This window comes from Aphelocoma coerulescens, chromosome 7, assembly GCF_041296385.1.
Source record: "Aphelocoma coerulescens isolate FSJ_1873_10779 chromosome 7, UR_Acoe_1.0, whole genome shotgun sequence".
Taxonomy (NCBI): Eukaryota; Metazoa; Chordata; class Aves; order Passeriformes; family Corvidae; genus Aphelocoma; species Aphelocoma coerulescens.
In genome coordinates this window covers 38,120,957-38,141,034 of record NC_091021.1, presented here as the reverse complement: position 1 = coordinate 38,141,034, position 20,078 = coordinate 38,120,957, and the positions used below count along the sequence as shown (strand labels likewise).

General features: G+C 43.8%; 1 protein-coding gene and 1 long non-coding RNA gene across 2 annotated transcripts in view; both read right to left on the bottom strand.

The window, feature by feature from the left end:
* LYPD6B (LY6/PLAUR domain containing 6B) overlaps positions 1-20,078 on the bottom strand; it is a 44,896-nt gene that overhangs the window by 13,143 nt on the left and 11,675 nt on the right. The window lies entirely within an intron of this gene.
* On the bottom strand, positions 14,308-18,399 carry LOC138113411 (uncharacterized). The gene is made up of 3 exons (XR_011152153.1): positions 17,992-18,399; positions 16,365-16,628; positions 14,308-14,725 (listed from the first exon to the last, which is right to left on the bottom strand). It is a non-coding gene; the product is annotated as an uncharacterized lncRNA (long non-coding RNA).

The following is a 20,078-nucleotide window of genomic DNA, read 5'->3' as shown; positions in this document are numbered from 1 at the left end:
AAGCAGAGGGGATGGGAACAACAACGGAGCAACCAGCAGGAGTAACACGTAGGAGGGGTCCACAACAGGAAGCCAATGTGAAACACAGAATTTTAAAAGAAACTCCAAAGATTTAGTTAGAAAGTTAGCTGTGCTGAATTTAGTTAAAATAGAAGTGAGTTTAGGCGTGGCTAGTGTCATAGGTCCCTTCCACCTCAGGCCATTCCATGGCTCTGTGATTTTCCACTAGATTTATTTGCTAAAAGTTGAGTATTTAATATTAGAGAGGCCAAGGAAACATTCCCAGGATTCAGGAAAACAATCCATCCATAATTTTGGGGGTTTTCATCATTTTCCAGGACAAACAGCATTTCATGGCATTTTTTCCTGATGTTTTTCACCAAAGCGTCATCCTCAGCTTGGAATATTGGAAGGAAAAAATCTACAGTAGGAACAGATCTAATGCTGAGAGCTGTTCGTGATTCCTGGGAATTCCTTTCCTCAAACCTCCCGGGGCTGCTGCTGTGCTGGGATCCACAGGCCTGCTCCTAAAGGAAAGCACCCTGGGCTGCTCTAGGACAAATATTCCCTTTTCCTGACACACATTCCCTGACACACGTTCCCATTCCCTGACACGCATTCCCTTTTCCAGATACACATTCCCATTCCCTGACACACATTCCCTTTTCCAGATACACGTTCCCATTCCCTGACACACGTTCCCATTCCCAGACACACGTTCCCAGTTCCAGACACATGTTCCCATTCCCTGACACACATTCCCAGTCCCACACACACATTCCCATTCCCACACACACGTTCCCATTCCCACACACACGTTCCCATTCCCACACACACATTCCCAGTCCCACACACACATTCCCAGTCCCACACACACATTCCCAGTCCCAGCTGGGTCTATTTTAATTCCTTATCTCCCCAGCAGGATGCTACTGAGGAAGTTGAATTTTCCCACTTTTCAGAGGAGTTTACGTGGGAATTTTATAACTCAAGTGATCCAATTTTCCTATTCCGGACCCATCCCAGCTCTTCCATCCTATTTTCCAAGCCCCCTAAGGCTACTCCCACTTAAATCATCTTTATTTCTTCTTCACCTTTAGCTCCTGGATATTCCTGTCTGGAATTTCTCAGAGCTTCCAAAACTCTGGAAATTTATTCCTCTCAGCCAAGGCAATAAAAAAAGAATATATAAATATTAATAGTGTAATAATAATAATAATAATAATAATAATAATAATAATAGCAAACCACGGCAAGGGATTTCTAATCTGAATTTAAAGGGTTTTTCACTCAATTAGAAGAGCAATAAATGAAGTCTTTCTGAGAATTTATCTGCCCAAAAGACACTGCCAGATCCTTAATTAAGTCTTATTAATTACTAATAAGAATTCCTCTGGGTGGGGAGATTTATTCACTTTATACAGTGCCAGGTTTAATTTGACAAATTAGAGACAGCAAATCTTTTAAATTAATATTCTGTTTATTATTTTATAATTTAAAAATTACTTTTTATTATAGATATAAATTATATCATAGTATCGAATTATATAAGAAAAAATATTACATATTAAAATAGATATTCTTTTCGATTATTTTCTATTTTTTTTCATTGCTTTTCCATTGTTTTTCCATTTTTATACCATTTATATTTTAAATAGCTCCTATTTCTTATTATTCTGTTATTCTTTTGTTGCTTTTATTATTATTCTGCCGGTTTTACTATTTTTTTTGATTCATTCTTTTTATGCTGCGCCTAAAAACGCTGCAGTCCCTTATAATAAAAATGATACACACCCTTTAAAATTATTATTATTATTATTATTATTATTATTATTATTATTATTATTATTATTATTATTGTTATTATTATTACCTTTTCAGGTCTATGCTCACCAGGCTACACAGATTTCCCTCAGCACTTGCAAATTTCATAGGAAAAGGGGAAAAAATATAAATTCGGGAAATTCAGGCCATTCCCTTTTGGAGGATTCCAAGGATTTGGGTTGATTTTATTAATGAAAAACCTGACAACACCTAAATATTTCAAGTTGTGTGATACTACTCACCCTGAATGGATGAGAGTGGATTTTCAACTTGATGTTCTCCCATTAGAAAATACATTTTCCAAAGGTTTTTCCAGCCAGATTCTTCCCTGGGAAGGTGGAAGTGCTGTTTGCCTGTGAGGTGGCTCTGCCCTGTGTCAGGAGCTCTTTTTTCCCCCAAAAGTGCCCAGCAGTGAGCGAATCCATGGAAAAATAGCTGGTTACAGTGATAATTCCTCCTCTTCCCAAGAATCTGAAATTCCTGGGATACAGACAATGAGCAGATCTTGGTGTTTAATTACCTGGCTCGGCTAATTGAGCTGTCCAGAAGTTATTCCCAACAGGGTTTGAACCCTTCAGAGCCACACCGCTGGATCCTGGGAATGCCAACATCCCCAAATCCCAACATTCCGCAGTAAATGGCAAAGTCCAAACGCTTCCCTTTCCCAAAGAGCTTCCTGCTCTTTGTTTGGAACCTCTGGCATTTATGGTCCCTGCACAAGGAGCCTCCTCCCTCCACCCTTCCCGTGCTTTCACTGCCCTCTCCCACATTCCCGTTTCTTTTCCCAAGCTGAAGAATTGAATACTTTTCCAGGGAGTTGATCACCTCTCGTGTCTTCTCCGTATTTTTTTGTTCCTAGAAATCCTGAAATCAAGGGGAAAGCAAAGCGCAAGGGGGGAGAAATACACCCACAAATATTGATTTATAACTCCTATACTCCAAACTAATCAGGCTTTATACCTAACCTGAAGGGAAAATTAAAATTTTCATGATTATTAATAATATATTAAATTTCCTTCTGTTAACTCTATTAATTTTCATTAATTACGCCCTTTATCCCCAGGTCAGAAGTACAATTTTGTGAGGGGTTAAGTGACTTTCAGAAATTGTCGGTTGGGAATAAATCCTCCAGGATTCAATCTCTCAGGGAGGCCAAGCAATTCCTCCAAATATTTTCTGGGAATATGAAAAATCAAGAGTTTTAGAGCAACTTGCAGCTTGTTCCTTTCGTTGTGGTCCCTCTCAGGTGGTAAATGGATTATTCAGGATTTAACACAAACATGAAACCAGTTCTTTCTTTCCAGGATTTACAGCTGCACATAAACAAAACAAAACGAGCCCTGAAACATTTCCAAATTCAAAATCTTCAATCCCAAATGTCAGCCCGGAGCAAAATTTTGAGTGTGAGCTACTGGATGAAATCCCCCAAACACAGAAAGGCTCAAAAAGAACATCCTTGAACGCTCTTGAATTATTCCTGCACTGAAAATCAGAGGTGAGCACTGTGGGGTGACAGAGGAGGGAAAACGGGGAAGAGAAAGGCAGGATGGGCTGGATCCATGGGCCAACAAAACAAAACCATGGACATGAGGGTCAGGACAAATTAATTCGTGGAGAATATGGAAAGTGAGCTGAATTTTAGAGCAAATTTGAAGCAAAATTTTGGAGCTTGAAGGCTTTTTTTAGGTTTTTTTAGGCTTTTTTTAGGCCTGAAGGATTCTACAGAACAAAATGACCCAGCCCGTGGAAAGCTCCCCCTTCCACAATACCAGGCAAAGACAGAGGAAGCAATAAACTTTATTAGAGGAGGGAAAAAAAGAGGTTCAACAACCTTTTGAAACAAGAGAACTTTATGCTGCAATTCTGGGCTCTCACTTATCCACCAGGAATGGGCTTTGGGGATTGAAAAGGGACAAAAACCGGAGCCAACATTCCTGAGCAGTTCTCAGGTGCTCTTTAATCATCAGGATAAAGGGATGCTGCTCCAGCAAAACCTCCTCAGTGCTTTCAGGAGTATTTTAAACATTCCCAAAGAAATATTGCAACGCCTACAAAGAAGTGGATGCAGCAGCTGGAGGGAACAGCTTGGAAAATTGTGCATCTGATCCCTTCCTCTGCCTCTGAGGGAACAGAATTCCACCTTTTAAAATATCCTCTATTATTAAGATGTTGATTCCCCTGCCCTGTCTCTCATCCCTGCCCATCATCTCCCCATGGCAGGGGTGGAATGGGACTGGATGAGCTTTAAGGTCCCTCCCAACCCAAATTCCATGATTTGTAGGACAAGCCTAGAGGAGGAAACTCCCCAGTTTGTCCCAAGCCTGTGGGTTGAGCTCCAAACTCACCCTGTTGTGTTTTCCTAACATCATCTTTGGAATTACTGCCTTTCCAAAATCATCTCCCAAAATCCTCAGTTGCTTAAGGTCATTTAATGAAAGTAACGAGGCACATCCCAAGGAGATAAAGGATGATGAAGTTTTTAATAAAAAATAAGAATAGAGGTTAAATACAACAACAAGCCCAGAATTATTCAGGATGTGTTTAAATGCTGAGTGACCCTCAAATTCCTCCCAGCTGCAGGGAGGGATCCAGCCTGATCTGCTGATCCAAAAGAGTGCAAGAAGAAGCCAAGAGCATGATCCTAATTCCCAGTTTTTAGCCATATGTCACTTCCTGCATTGCCACGCCGCTGTGAGAAACCCCTTGGATGTTCCACAGCTTGGAATTCAGTGGGGCACCAGCCCCTCCTCCAATTCCACCCCAGGAGTTGTGTGTGTGAGCCTGCCCTTTAATCTGAATTCTTTATGACGGCCTCAAAGGGTGGATCGCAGGTTGGAAAGGCAGTAATTCCAAGGATGGAAAAGCAGTAATTCCAAGGATGGAAAAGCAGTAATTCCAAGGATGGAAAAGCAGTAATTCCAAGGATGTTGTTAGGAAAACACAACAGGGTGAGTCTGGAGCTCAGCCCACAGGACTGGGGAAGAACTGGGACTTTCCTCCTCTAGGCTTGTCCTGTAAATCGTGGAACTTGGGTTGGGAGGGACCTTCAAGCTCATCCCATTCCACTATCCCAGGTTGCTCCAAGCCCAGTCCAACCTGGCCTTGGACACCTCCAGGCAAATCACAAATTCCTGTGTATTTTATGAAGAAGGAAAAATTCCATTTACAAAATTCAGCCACTTAAACAGAGCAATTACTACCCCGCAGCAAGCAAAGCACCAACTCCACATCCATCCCTCAGTGTTCCCTAGGAAAACCTGCAGCAGGATGAATAATAAAACCTATAGGATGAAACCTATTTGGGGTCTCCAGCTCATCTAGTGGGTTTAGAACAGTCCTGACAGCAAAAATCCCATGAAAATATTCATTAGCCTATTCCAAAGAACTCAAATCACAGCCAACTGCACCGCCACAAGAAATAACTGTGGCAGGAAGGATTTTGGGGCTAAGAAAGAAACTGATTGGCCAAGAAAAGAATAAAAAACTTGACTTTTCTTCACAGGACAAAGTACAAACCTAGAATTTTAAAAATTAACAAAGAAAGAAACTCATTGGCCAAGAAGAGAAGAAAAATTCTACTTGTCCTCACAGGACAACGTATGAACCTAGAATTATAAAAAATTAATAAAAAATAAACTCGTTGGCCAAGGAGAGAATAAAACTTTCTGCTTTTCCTCACAGGACAAAGTACAAACCTAGAATTAAAAAAAATTAGTAAAAGAAGAAACTCATTGGCAAAGAAAAGGATAAAAAACTCAACTTTTCCTCACAGGACAAAATACAAACCTAGAATTTTAAAAATTAATGTATATTTTGCTTTTTGCAGCCATCTAAGCATAAAAATACCAATTTTGCCTGGAACAGAGTGAGGAGATGCTGGAGCAGAAGCAGAATTCCTGCAGCTCTTATCAGCCACTGCATAAACACCACAAAGTGCTGGGGAAAGATAAAGTTCTCCATCTGCTGAGGGTTGCTGCTGTTATCAAAAACGGGGTCAAAAAGTTACCTCAGCCATGAGGGGTTTAGAGCTGAAGCCCTTAAGAATAAAAACCAAATTTGGAGACAAAAAAGGGGCAGAGAACTGAGGCAAAGACAAGAGATAAGGCATGGAAAGGGCTGGGCCAGCTGAGCCAAGAGCAGATTCATCCAAATAATCTGAGTAATCAATAGCCAGAGACCAGAAAATGAATTAACTGCTGCACAAACCTCCACAGAAATTATTCCAAAGGAAAAGGAGGAATTATCATCGGGGTTATTCCTAATAAGATGAACGTGCCCTCCAAAAAGTCAATATCAAGCAAGGGAAAATGTTCATTTATTGCCAGGCTAAGGCTTGGAAGGGCCCAATTGCCCCCTTGCAAACATCTCCCATCCAAGGGAACTCACCAGCCTTCCCATTTTTCCAATATTTCAGAAAAACTGTGAGCCTTAAACATATTTAATCCACGATAGACTGGGAGGTGTTTGCTGGCAGCCAGAAATGTTGTGTTTTTAGAGGTACACATTGAATTTTACACCGAATAACCTCAAAGGAAGCAGATTTCTGGAAAACAAAGTCGAACCTTAAGCACCAGGCCCCATTTCAAAACCTAATATATCATTTAGTGGGATTCTGTCCATTCCTAAAGAACAGGAACAGCCAGGATTTATCCAACCAGCGCTGAAACTGAAGGAAAAGGGAATGTTGTCCATGAAAAATGAAGAGCCACGGGAGTTTCCTGCAGGATAGGAGGAAAAGCATCCAGGTGATGATCACAGGGAGCCATATTGATAAACCAGGATGAACTTTAATCCAGTTAGGGCTGGATTTACACCTAGGTGTAAATGTAGTGTAGAGCTGGGCCCAAACCAGTCTCTTTCTCCATTTTTACGGCCGTTCTGAATAAAAAACTTCAGAAAATGAGTGGCATCTCCACGAGAAGCAGCGATTTTGTTGTTGTGATCATCTCCTGCCCCTATTTGATAAATTTCTCTGAGCTGGCAGCAATCCCTGACCCTGGAATTGCTCCAGAGCCAGGAGAGCTGTGACAGCCTTTGCAGCCATCTGGCCTCTCTTCAAAGGCTCGGAAGAGCAGGGTGGGGAAAACAGGGTGGAGTGAAAAAAATAATCCCAATTTAATTATAAATAGAGCTGCAGAATCCCATCCACGTGAAATTCTCCTGCTTCGTGCCACGAGTACCTCCCGGGCTCGGAAAGCTGCCTGGGACAGGAAACCCTTGGCAGGAGCCTCTGGTGAAGTGAGGAGGAGCTGCAATGTTCCTCTTCACCAAACTGAGGGAATTTGTTGTTATTTTGCTCCCGGCTGGAGGTTCTGGGCCTGGAACAAGACAGGGAGATGGAGGTGTGGCTGTGCTTTCCCAAAGTCCAAAACATTTCCTCCTCTTCTTACTTGACTTGTGTTTTTTGGGGTCATCCATCCCTTCCCTACATTCTTCTTGCTCTCCCTCATTGTCATTGCCAGATCCAACTGCTTCATCCCCTCCTTTAAGAAATAAGGAGCAGAAATCAGGGAGGGGGAAGAGAAGGAAAACACCAGATGAGCCTCCAGGGAGTACAAACCACAGCAGAACTGTCTTTCAAAAGGAGCAGTGCTGTGAATGCTCCAAGATCTCTGAACAAAAAGCTCTCCTGGACTTCCCCACAAATCCAGGAGACCCTTTGTAGGAGCTGTTTCATTTGGTTTTTGTGAGCTACAAAAAAAATCCAGTTTTATAATTCCCTATTCCAACTACATCGAAATGCACCCCTCAGGTTTGATGTGACCACTGAACCTCAGCAGGAGGAAAAGAAATTAATTAATGGAACATTAATAAATAGCAAAGATCACTGCAGCCACTCTATGAAACAGAGGAGCTGAAGGTGCTGGACAAAGCTGAATTTACCTAAAAAAGATATTAAATTACTCCTTGAAATGTCAGCTGCTACTCCAACATTGAGAATTGTCACAAATAACACTAATGAAGTGCTAAGGTGATCACTGACTGTGATAGAACTGTAAATGAGCCCCCAAAAACCCTTTATTAGATATTGTTGATTGAATTGAAAGCAACTGCTGCCTGAGGGGAGACACTGCAACTTTCTAGGAAGTGTATGGACACTTGGAAATCACAAAGTGTGACAAATGGAGCTCTCCACAACTCACATGGTGGGTAAGAAAAAATATTCTCACTTTTTTGAGACAATCTGGACTGAACACACCAGTGTCACCAGATTTCTGCTGCTGGATCCCAAACATTGTGAGGGCTTCTGAAAACTTCTCCTTCAGAAACACATCCCACACACCTCCCATTGTAAAAGCCAGCCTGAAGTTTGGATGTGAAGTATAAAACCTGCTCTGCCTCATCAGTCTCTGCTTATTCAGGCTTGACACTCACTGAAAAATCAGCATCCAAAGGCATCTGCTCCATAATCCCTTTCCTTCCAGGAGAGCCTGCCTGTGGGCAGAGCTCTCCAAACGTGGTGTTTTGCTTGTAAAAATGCTGAACAGAAGTTTCAAGGCTTCAGTTATCATAACAAATGTCCTGGAGCTGCTAGAAAGAACCCTCTGAGCCATGTGTCTGGCACAACTGGGACATTTCCTCCCATTATGTTGCTGAAAAGGATTTTTTTCCCCATCCCCTCGATAAAAATCCTGTTGATTCCTTCTACATTCCTACAAATGTCCTCACACTTTTCTGTTTGGGGTTTGACCTTTTAATCAACGTGTCTTGATAAACACCAAATGCTTCCTGTGTTGCATATTCTTACAAAGCCAAATATAAACCCAGGAAAATTATTTAAGGGAGTTTGTCCAGAGAAGCTGTGGCTGCTCCTGGATCCCTGGAAGTGTCCCAGGCCAGCTTGGAGCTGCCTGGGATAATGGAAGGTGTCCCTGCCTGTGGCAGGAAGTTCAAATAAGATGATCCATGAGGTCCCTTCCAACCCAAACTGTTCTATAATTCCATGAAGAAGATAGAAAGAAAACAAAATCCAAAATCTTCGTCCTTGAACCACATTATTGATAAAATTTGTACAGTACAGGAGCAAAAATCCAAGCTTTTCTCACAGGAAATGCCAGGACTGAATTGCAGAGATTCCCAAAGATTTGCACAGTGAATCTTTGCCTTAAAAGTGCCAGGATGGGGAATTATTTAGAGCAGAACCGAAACACTGATCCAGACACTCAGCATCCCTGAGAGCCTTAGGACAGGGCCAGGATGGCAGCTGGGGGCTGAGGTGTGGGAAAAGGCTTTGGGGAGGAGGTAGCAGGAAGGTGGCAGCCCCAGGTGAAAATAATCCCAGGAAAAGCCGTTTTCCAGCCCCATTCCCTTCCCTGATTCCTTCCCAGCTGTATAAATGCCTCTGCAGACAGAGCCTGTGATGGGCAGGAACACTGGAGCAGTAGGCACAGAGCTCCCTGTGAACTTCAGTTTGCCTTAAAATCAACCCTGGCCTTTCCCTGCCGCTCCCAGAGGAGCTGCCTCACATTCCTCACGTGCTTTGGGGCTGGATCAAGGATCCTCAGCTCCCTGCCTGTGCTCAGACACCCAGGGGAGCTAAAAACCAGCCCCTGCTGAGGGCAAACTGCACTGAGGGGTTCTGGCAGCACATTTAGGGAAGAGTGGGGACCTGTCCCAAAAAAAAAACAGCTTTGGGAGGCACAGGCTGGTGGGTTTGAGCTGGTTGTACTATTGGCATTCCAGGAGAGCTGGAGAGGGACTTGGGACAAGGGATGGAGGGACAGGACACAGGGAATGGCTTCCCACTGCCAGAGGGCAGGGATGGATGGGAGATTGGGAAGGGATTCCTGGCTCTGAGGGTGGGGAGAGCCTGGCACTGGTTATCCCATGGATGCCCCTGGATCCCTGGAAGTGTCCGAGGCCAGGTTGGACGGGGCTTGGAGCAGCCTGGGATAGTGGAAGGTGTCCCTGTCCATGGAGGGGTGGAATCAGCTGATCTTTAGGCTCCTTCCCAACCCCAAGCAGTCTGGGATTCCACGATTCTCTTTAGACAAAGAAAAAAGCAGGAACTGGTGAAGGACAGAGCAATCAAATAGTTCAGGGATTCAAAGATTTGGAAAAGCAACCCACATGGAAAGATACAAAATCGAAGAGGAGTGGTTGTGCCTCAGGAGAAGGGAATTTAGGAAGAACAAGGCCCAGAGCACTGCCAGGAGTGAGAAATTCTGACATTCACAGCCTGCCTACCAAACACCAGCACAGACCTGGACACACACTTAACATAATCCACATTGCAACGTGGATTTAATTCAGGAAAAGGCCTTGGAAGGGGCTCCCAGGGGGGTTTGGAGTGCCCATCCCTGAGGTGCCCAAGGAATTCCTGGAGGTGGCACTCAGTGCTCTGGGCTGGGGACAAGGTGGACATCGGGCACAGCTGGGACTCCATGGCCCTGGAGGCCTTTTCAACCTTTTCCTGGGACTCCATAACCTCTTTCCATGCTTCTTTATCACAGTTTTTGTGGGATTAGCCAGAAGTTGAAGGCAGAGTTGCCCAGTTGGAAGCTGGAGGTAAAATCCTGCATTTTAATCTTCATGCACAACAAAACCCACTCTAATAAGCCACTCAAAGATCCTGGCTGCACATATAAAATATAAAATATATAAGAAACAAAATACAAAAAAAAAAATACAAAAAACATTTTCTGGTCTAACTGACTCATTTGAGACCTAAATCATCATCTCCAACTCTTTTGAGCTCCTTTTGTTCTCAGTTTCTCTTTGTAAGTGGAAACATCACTCAAAATGTTTCCTCTTGCACCACAAACCATTTTGAAGTGGTTTTAATTTGACACAAGAGCCGCTTGCTGGCTCATGCTCCAGTGCCTGGAACTCTGTCACCCTGAGGACTCCTGATGAGTCTTGCACCATGTAGAAAAAAAAATGAAAGGAGCATTTACACATAAATTACAAAAAAAGTTAATAATTAAATCACCTCACTGAGGCGGAAATGAAAATTAAGCAGAAAGTAGTCAAGAACTAAACCCCAGAAAATCATGGAAGAGAGAAACCAGGAAAAAAAATTTAAATCTTATTTTTTGCTCTGTGATAAAAACAACAAAAAGAGTTTAAAAATAACGTAATCCTTCATCAGTGAAAGAAATAGCCAAACTTCCCACCAACCTCTCTAAAACCAGAATTTAACTTCAGGAAAAGAATTGTATAGAAAGGAATAAGTTTTTTTTTCCAACCTAAATTAATTTATGTAAGTTTATTTAAATGCAGACAATTCAGTCATTCTGATCACTCCTTTTCTTACTGGCACAGTAAAAGTAACATTGTAATTTCCATTTTTCCACTGTACTCCACAAAGAGTGTGTGAGAAATATTCCCACAGCGGAGAAGGCTGCAAGTCACCATCCAAAAGGGATTTAAAGTGGGAAGGTAACCTTAAACACAGCTAAAATCATGCACAGGATTCTCCTAATTAGCTTAAGAACCTTCAACTATCCATAAAAACTGAACTGGTTTCCAAGATTAGCACAGAAATAGAGGTTTTTATCACTCCAGATTAATTTTCTTTGCTCAGGGGTCGTTAATCAGGGGTTTCCTGAAAGAAGGTCCAAGTTCAAATATTTTTCTAAATGAATACAAAGGTTGCTTGGTTGTATTTTATCTTCTCTAATCCCCTCCTATCTCCTTTTAATAAACAAACTAGGGAAGTTTTACAGCAAAATACAGCAATTTCAAGGACTCCTAAATGATGTTTCTTATAAGAAACCAAGAATAACTTTCAAGATGGGCTTTTAAAAAATCCCAGAATGGTTTGGCTTGGAAGAGGCTTTAAAACTCAATTAATTCCAACCTCCTGCCATGGGCAGGGACAGCTTCCCCCAGACCAGGTTGCTCAGAGCCTCAAATTGGGACTTGAAATCCTCTTCTGCTGCATTTTAAGGAAAACAGAGAAAATATGAGAGAACTGAATTGTTACACCTCAAGCACCCACTGAATTCACCCAGTTCTACCACAGTGAGGCCAAGAAGAGATAAATTATTAATTCAAAATCTTGGAAATCTCTTGTAATAGTGTGAGTGAGAGCAGCCTGTGAAAGCTGATAAAAAAAATCACATTTCTAAACTCAGCACAGCCTGGGCAGTGAAAATTTTGGCAGAAATGCCCAAAATTGCCATTTGAAAGGATCACAAGCAGTCCCACGAGCACCTGAGGAGCCCTTGAGGTCCTGCTTGCAGCAAGGCCTTTCCCAGCCTGTTTTAAAGTGAATTTTATCTATTTTTTGGCCTGCCTGGCTGTATCCCTGATGGTTTCCCTGAGCCTCCCACCTCCCCACTGCCTTTTTTGCAGCAGTGCCTGGCCAAGCTGCCACCGGGGCTGGGCACTTGAGGCAGGAAGGAGCTGGAACAGGCTGTGGAGTCAGGAAAATCCAGAGGATTTCTTGGCCACCACCATCTGCTGCCCTCAGAGGAGCTGAAAGCTCCAAGAATTTGCTCAGTTGGAGGCGCATCCGCATGGCCTCGATGCTTTGTGGGCAGGAAAGGGATGTGGAGGAATGAGTGGAGTTCAGTGAGAGGGGAAAGTAGGAATCAGAGAGCAGGAAAATGGCACAGACTCTTTGTTGAGGGATATTTGCCTTGGTTTTTTTTTTTCCTTTTTTTTTTAACTGGATCCGTTTCCTTACCAAGCTCATCCCTGCAGCACTGGAGGCAGAGAAAGCCACAATTCCCAAACCACAACACCTGGGAAACAAAACACTGAGGGTGAGAAATCATTACCTGCCCCACACAAAATCCCATCTAATGACTGTGCTTCCGTACAACAATGAAAACCATTAAAAATTGAGTTTTTCCTCCTTTAAAGCGACTACCACGGGATGAAAGTCAATAATTGTCAGCAGCATCCCTAAGAGAAAGGGGCTCATTACACAGCATCCGATAAGCTCTTGGCACAGCTTACTGATAAACAAAGGGACTCTGTCTGGAATCCCCTCGCAATCAAAGTCCTGAGAAACTCCTGAGTGCCAAGGAGACACAAACCCAGGCATCTGCAATTTTCCCAGCCCGCTGAAGAAAGCAGGGGGGCTGATTCCATGGCCTGAAGCCAAGGGGAATGACTGCGTATTCCACACCTGGAGGTCACACACCCCGAACTCGAAGCACATTAAGCACAAGGCCCCTCTTTTCCCATCTCGTTTGAAGCCCCGTTTTTAATTGGGGATCATTTCAAACAAGTGGGGAGGGTTTATTTAGAAACAAGGAGAATATAATGAGAGTTCAAGAAGAATTGTTTCCTTTTGTGCCGCGGAAGACACCACAGACTTGTTTTATGTGAAGTAAAACAGGGTTTTTAATGCTCACTTCAGGCAAACTGAGGCCAAGAAGAGATGCCTAATTCAAGCAAAATCTTGGAAATCTCTTGTAATAGTGTGAGTGAGAGCAGTCTGTGAAAGCTGATAAAAAAATCTCATTTCTAAACTCAGCACAGCCTGGGCAGCGAGGCAGAAATGCCAAAAATTGCCATTTGAAAGGATCACAAGCAGTCCCACGAGCACCTGAGGAGCCCTTGAGGTCCTGCTTGCAGCAAGGCCTTTCCCAGCCTGTTTTAAAGTGAATTTTATATATTTTTTTGGCCTGTCTGGGTGTATCCCTGATGGTTTCCATGGCCTGAAGCCAAGGGGAAGGACTGCGTATTCCACACCTGGAGGTCACACACTTTGCACTCAAAGCACATCAAGCACAAGGCCCCTCTTTTCCCAGTCACACAAATCCCATCTCGTTTGAAGCCCAGCTTTTAATTTGGGATCATTTCAAACAAGTGGGGAGGGTTTATTTAGAAACAAGGAGAATATAATGAGAATTCAAGAAGAATTGTTTCCTTTTGTGCCACGGAAGACACCACAGACTTGTTTTGTGAAGTAAAACAGGGTTTTTAATGCTCACTTCAGCTGCTTGGGCCTGGAGAAAACCCCACACATTTAAATAAACAACTTCTCTATTTCTTGATGACAGAGACAATAAACAAGCCCGTGCTCCACATCAGTTCCTGACACCTCAGGAGAGGAGAAGCTGCAGATTAAAGAATGTGAAGAGTCTTTGGAGGAGAGCTAATCCCTGGGGAAAGACTGCTTTGGGTTTCAAATGTGGAACCACATCTTGAAGTAGACAAATGAAGGAGATTAATAAAAAAAGGCTTTCCTCAAAGCAGTGTTACTTGCAAAAGGAGCACACGTTTGGTTGGGTTTTAAAGTGATGAAAGCAGAGGGGAAAATACGTTGAGATGAACAGAAATCTAAAAGAAAACGCCAGCAGATTCAAGCAGGATTGTACTGGGATTGTTCTGGTTTTTTTTCCAGAGGATGCTACGCTTGGATTTATGACCAAAACCAAAACTTCACATCAAACATGGTCTGAAGCCTTGCACTTGGTGCAAGTTAGTTTAAAAAAAAGGGGGGTTCAACCCTCTTTCAGCCCTCATATTCTCAGATGTCTCTTCTCATTTCAGTCTCCACCCAGGCACTTGCTGAGGCCCATTTTCCCTCGGCAACTTCCAGGGAATCCTCCTGGTCCCTCCTTTGCCCTAAAACGAGTCTCACTACAAACACACTGGCTGGGTCTCTCTCCGTTACAGAATCAAAATCTACTAGAGTTTAATTTGTGGCAAAGATTTGCCAGATTTTCCAAACAGGAAGGTTGTTGTGGTGGGTTGGGTTGGGTTTTTCCCCACCCTCCAAAAAAATAAGCAGGCATGCATTTAAAATATTTTAATTGCCCCAATTTGCTTCCATGTCCATAATCCAAATGAAGGCCTGGAATTCACAAATAGACTCCCAAAATACTTCCAGCACTGCCCTTCTTTAATAGGAAAATACACACAGTGTTTGATTTATGTCTCCTATGCTGTCTCTCCTATCACGGCACCGAGGTCGATCCTTTTCAAATATTGGTTCTTGCTGTTAAAAGAAAAGGTAATAAAATCAAGTTCAGTGTCTATTTTATTTCCAGACCTGCTGACATACTAAAATCTGCATCCAGTGTCACAGTTCTTGGCCTTTTCAAGTCTGTTTCCATGTCAGGAGCTTAATGAGCAGAAAACCAAACAAGAACTCCAAAGATCAATGTCATTCAACAAAACCTTTTGCCTTTTTTTTTTTTGGACGTGTACATTCTTGAGAAGACAATGATGACAGATTGAATGTCAAAACCTTTTAAATGTTTTTCTAACCATTTAATTTTTTTTTTTTTTGCAACTCTTAAAAATAAGCTTTGCTGCTTTGAGCTTATGCAATGTGAAAGCCAAAGCCCTGGAATTAAAGATACACTTGGCCTCCATCTGAAGCTTATTTAGCAACTCTTATTTCTTATTTAATGGGTCTAATCATATTTTATTTATAGAAACACCTTTTTTTTATGAAGTTAAGATAAACATGCAGGTGTTTTATTGCAGTAATTTCTCCAAGGCAGCAAATATAGTGCTGGCATGATTCAAGTTCAGTGCAGGAAGCCCTGACTCTGGAATTCCCTTCCCAGCATCACTCCTGGCTGCTCTTTACTTCTGGAAAATCCCTGCCCCAGTCTGAGTCTTGCTCTCCACTGATCCATAACCCACAGATGAGCCTCCATATGCCATGGAAAATGGAATACAATCCAAACAACCATTTGCTGTTTTTCCAGAGAGCCGATTTCTTAGGACTGAAGTCACAGTGGGAAACAAGATCTTAAGGTTTTGAGTTGTTACAAGCCTGAGCAATTAAATCTCACACAAAAACACATTAATACGTGGCCTAAGAGTTGCTGAGGTGAGGAAAGATTAATAACCCTGGTATTTAACATCCTGACATAGCTACAGGCACAGTGAATTTTCTCTGCCCGCTGTACTTCAGGGGATTGCACTGCACAATGCATATTCACAGCCTCAGGCTTTCCCATTTAAACAGAAAATAAAAATCCTAGCTTTCTAAACCAGTGGTCACTGCACTGACACGTCAGTCCTGGGGCAGGGAAAGGCATTTGGGTGTTTCATTCACACCCAGGGTGTCAGAATGCAGCCAAGCACAACCTGCCAATCCTTCCAATTTCAGTCCTTCTCCTCCAGCAGAGAGACTGGAAAAAACCTACACCAAACTCCAGTGGAGCCAGTCCTGATGTGAGCCATGAACTCCATGGCATTCCTACATCTAAATCCACCATCAGAAATTATTCCTGGGATTAGACTTTGGAGACTGAAGGTGCTCTTGAGATCACAGAATATTCTGAGTTGGAAGGACCTACCAGGATCATCAAGCCCAACTCTTTAGTGAATGGCCCATACTGATGTGATTTGTTTTTAAAGATATGAAACAGTAATTTTTTTCAAGCACCTAATTTTACATCCACAAAATGAATTTGTGTTTAAAAAAACCAGGAAAAAATCAGAGTAACAAATAAGTGCAAACTTCGCATTCACCCTCTCAGCTGCTACCCGGATTGCTCAGGCACCCCCAAGTTTTCCATGCTGTAATCACACGAAATTCAGCTCTCAGGCACACCCAGACCTGGCAGGTCTGAGCAGCTTCCCACCCATCTCCAGCTCAGTCTCACACTTGTACTCACAGGCCCTTCTCAGGGCTCCATCGAGGGGCTGATCCCAATGGCACTCAGACGGATCCCAGGTCTGGTGGGGAGGGAATACTGGTGAAGGGGCTTTGCCCCTCCTGGGAGCTCATTCAGAGGAGGTAAACAATACTCAGGTGTGGGAGATCTGGGGGAATTCCTGTTGGATTTGCAGCATGGTTTCTCCAAGGAAGTGTTCTGTCAGACTCCATGGGTTTATTTATAGCAGGAGGCTCTGGGTCTGTCTTGGGGAAGCTGAGACACCTTGCAGGGAACAACAAAACAGGACGGGGCCAGACACAGAGAAAAAAGTCACACACACAGAGAAAGACTCACAGAGTGGTACATACTCAGAAGGACACAAACATACACATGGAAAGACTCCACATACACAGAAAGATACGGACACACTCACTGAAAAAACTTTCACTCACACACAGACTCAGAGGATGACACCCACACTCGGAAAGACTCTCCCACACACACAGAAAGACTCCCATACACACAGAAACACACACAAAGGCTCCACATCCCCAGAAAGACTCCAGACACACACACAGACACACACACCACATACGCAGCCCCAGACTCACACACACAGAGAAAGGCTCCACACACCCCCAAAAATCCTCCACACTCACACACACAACAAAAAGACACTCACAGAAAGACTGCACACACACTGAAAGACACAGTGACACCCACACTCTGAAAGACTCTCACAAACAGAAAAGCACTCACACACAGAAACTCACACTCTCACACAGAGGAAGACACACACAAAAAGACCCCATCACACAGAAAGGCTCCACACACCCCCAAAGACTATATACTCACACACAGAAAGACTCACAGACGCACAAAAAGACACTCACTGCACACACAGACTCTGGAAGGCTCTTACTCACACAGAAATGCACACTCACACACAGGAAAACACACAAAAGACCCCATCACACAGAAGGGCCCACAGAGACACACACAGACCCACACACAGGAAAACTGACACAGACACACACAAAGACTTCACACACTCACACACAGAGAAAGGTTCCACACACCCCCAAAAATCCTCCACACTCACACACACACACACCAAAAAGACACTCCCAGAAAGACTGCACACACACTGAAAGATGCAGTGACACCCACACTGAAAGACTCTCACTCACACACGGACTCAGAGAATGACACCCACACTCTGAAAGACTCTCACAAACAGAAAAGCACTCACACACAGAAACTCACACTCTCACACAGAGGAAGACACACACAAAAAGACCCCATCACACAGAAGGGTCCACAGAGACACACTCACACACAGAGAAAGGCTCCACACACCCCCAAAAATCCTCCACACTCACACACACACACCAAAAAGACACTCACAGAAAGACTGCACACACACTGAAAGATGCAGTGACACCCACACTCCGAAAGACTCTCCCACACACAGGAGAACTGACACAGACACACACAGACTCCACACACAAAGACTTCATGCACAGAGAAAGGCTCCACACACACAGAACAAGACACATACACACCCCCAGACTCAACACACACAGAGAAAGGCTCCACACCCCCCCAAAAACTCTCCACACTCACACACACAGCCCAGCATCACCTGGGAGGGGCACAACCCGCATTCCAGGCTTTGTTCCCCTTTATCAACTCTTTTATCCAGTGACTTTGGCACATAAAAAAATCTCCATTCTCAGTGAACACCAACGCCTCTGGTAAACCTGAATAAAGCTCCCTATTTCCAAGACAGCCGTGGTTTTCAAAGCTGCGTTTCCCTCTCCTCCCTCTCCATAGCCCCAGGCAGCTTCCCACAGGTGGAATGGGGGCCCCTGACAGCTGCTGTGAATTTCCTTCCATTAGTCAAGAATCCAAAACACTGATTTTAGGGTTCCACGTGGCATTTCCTGGATTTCACTGCTATTTTAGGGGCTGCTTTCAAAACGTATCTGAGTTTTCATGGATTCAGCCACAGGGCAGAGCTGGATAATCGATGTCTATCAATCAGAGCAGATTGTTGAGGACGTGCAGGGAAAATGCATTCCCCCAAATGAGCTTAGGCACTCCTGAGTACTGGTGACACTGATTAACAATTAACCCTCCTCCAATCAGACTCAGAAGTTGATTTACTACTGCATCCTTGATACGGAAAGGAAACAAATCAGGTAAAGAAACCCAAATAAACAAGAGTTTAAAGTTCTCACAGAAGAAAAGAACCCCTTTCTAGGAGCACAGTTAGAAGAATCCTGAAGGGATTTCCCCTCATCTCCTTTTCCAAAGAACAAAGCCCATATTCCCCACACAAGGCCGTGTTTTACGTGTATCTACATTACAGGAATCTTTCTGCAGTAGTAAAACGAGTAAACCTGAAGCTTTCAAAGGAACTTTACTGCTCATTTTATAGATTTCCCTGGCCCTTTGATGAGCTGCCATTCCAGCAGGCAATCTCAGCTTCGTACTTTTGTTGCCTCTCCTCTCCTCAGCCCCACCCATTTCCAGGTTGTCTGTGGGAACAGCAGGAGCTGGGAATTTGCCAGGCATCTCCCATCAGGAATCCTCCCAGCAGGGAGCCAAATGCCACGCGAGGATTGGGCCCAGCACGTTCACTTCAGCACCAAACCCATCACAGAGAGAAAGAAAATCCGATGGGAATAACATACAGGAGAGAAGCCACCGAGGGAATGGTGCTCCAGGAAATCCAGGCTGGTTTTAGCGATGTGGAATAAAGATTAGAATTGTTAAGGATGGAAAATCCCTCTCAGACCATCGAGTCCAACCAGTCCTCAGCACTGCCAAGGCCACCACTGACCCATGTCCCCAAGTGCCACATCCACAGGGCTTTAAAACCCCTCCAGGGATGGGGACTCCACCTGAGCACCCTTTCCAGGAAGGAATTTTCCCAATATCCAGCCTGAGGCCGTTCCCTCTCCTCCTGTCCCTGTTCCCTGGCAGCAGAGCCCGACCCCCCCGGCTGCCCCCTCCTGTCAGGGACTTGTGCAGAGCCACAAGGTCCCCCCTGAGCTCCTTTGCTCCAGGCTGAGCCCCTTTCCCAGCCCCTCCATCTGTTCCTCACAAAACTTGTGCTTTTTGGATTATTTATCCCATATTAATACAGAAATAAATGAATTTTGCTGCAGCCAGGAGAGGTGAACCTCCTCCTTTCAGTAGCTCCAAACAAGTCGATTTTCTGCACGTCTAAACCTCGAGTTTCCAGTGGGGCAGAATCCAGTGGCCACCTTTAAAAATAAAGACAATCCCACTATTATCCCCATCCCACAGGAGGGAGCGTTCTCCATCCAGGGATTATGGAACAGCTCCCAGTCCAGCTGTTTGTCCTCTGTCTAGAAATCAGGTGCTGAGGCTGCCCAAAGAAATGTAAATCTTGTGCACAGCCTGAAACAAATTATCCGGCAAAGTACATGAAGGAAAGATCAAAAAGCTACAGGCAAGTGGAGAGATGAAAATGAAAGACACTTGCCACAATCCACACAATTCCCATTCCTGCCATTGTTTGAGGGGATAATCAAATCCTCCAGGTGCTCAGAACGAAACCCTTGATTTAAATGCCCCGTTCCAAATGGAAATACACCAGAACTTTACTCCACAGCTGCAAAGTTTATTATTTTTCAGATTTGTTCTGCGGAACAACCTGCAACGGGCTGCACTCTGGTGGAGGACAAACTCCTCATCTGC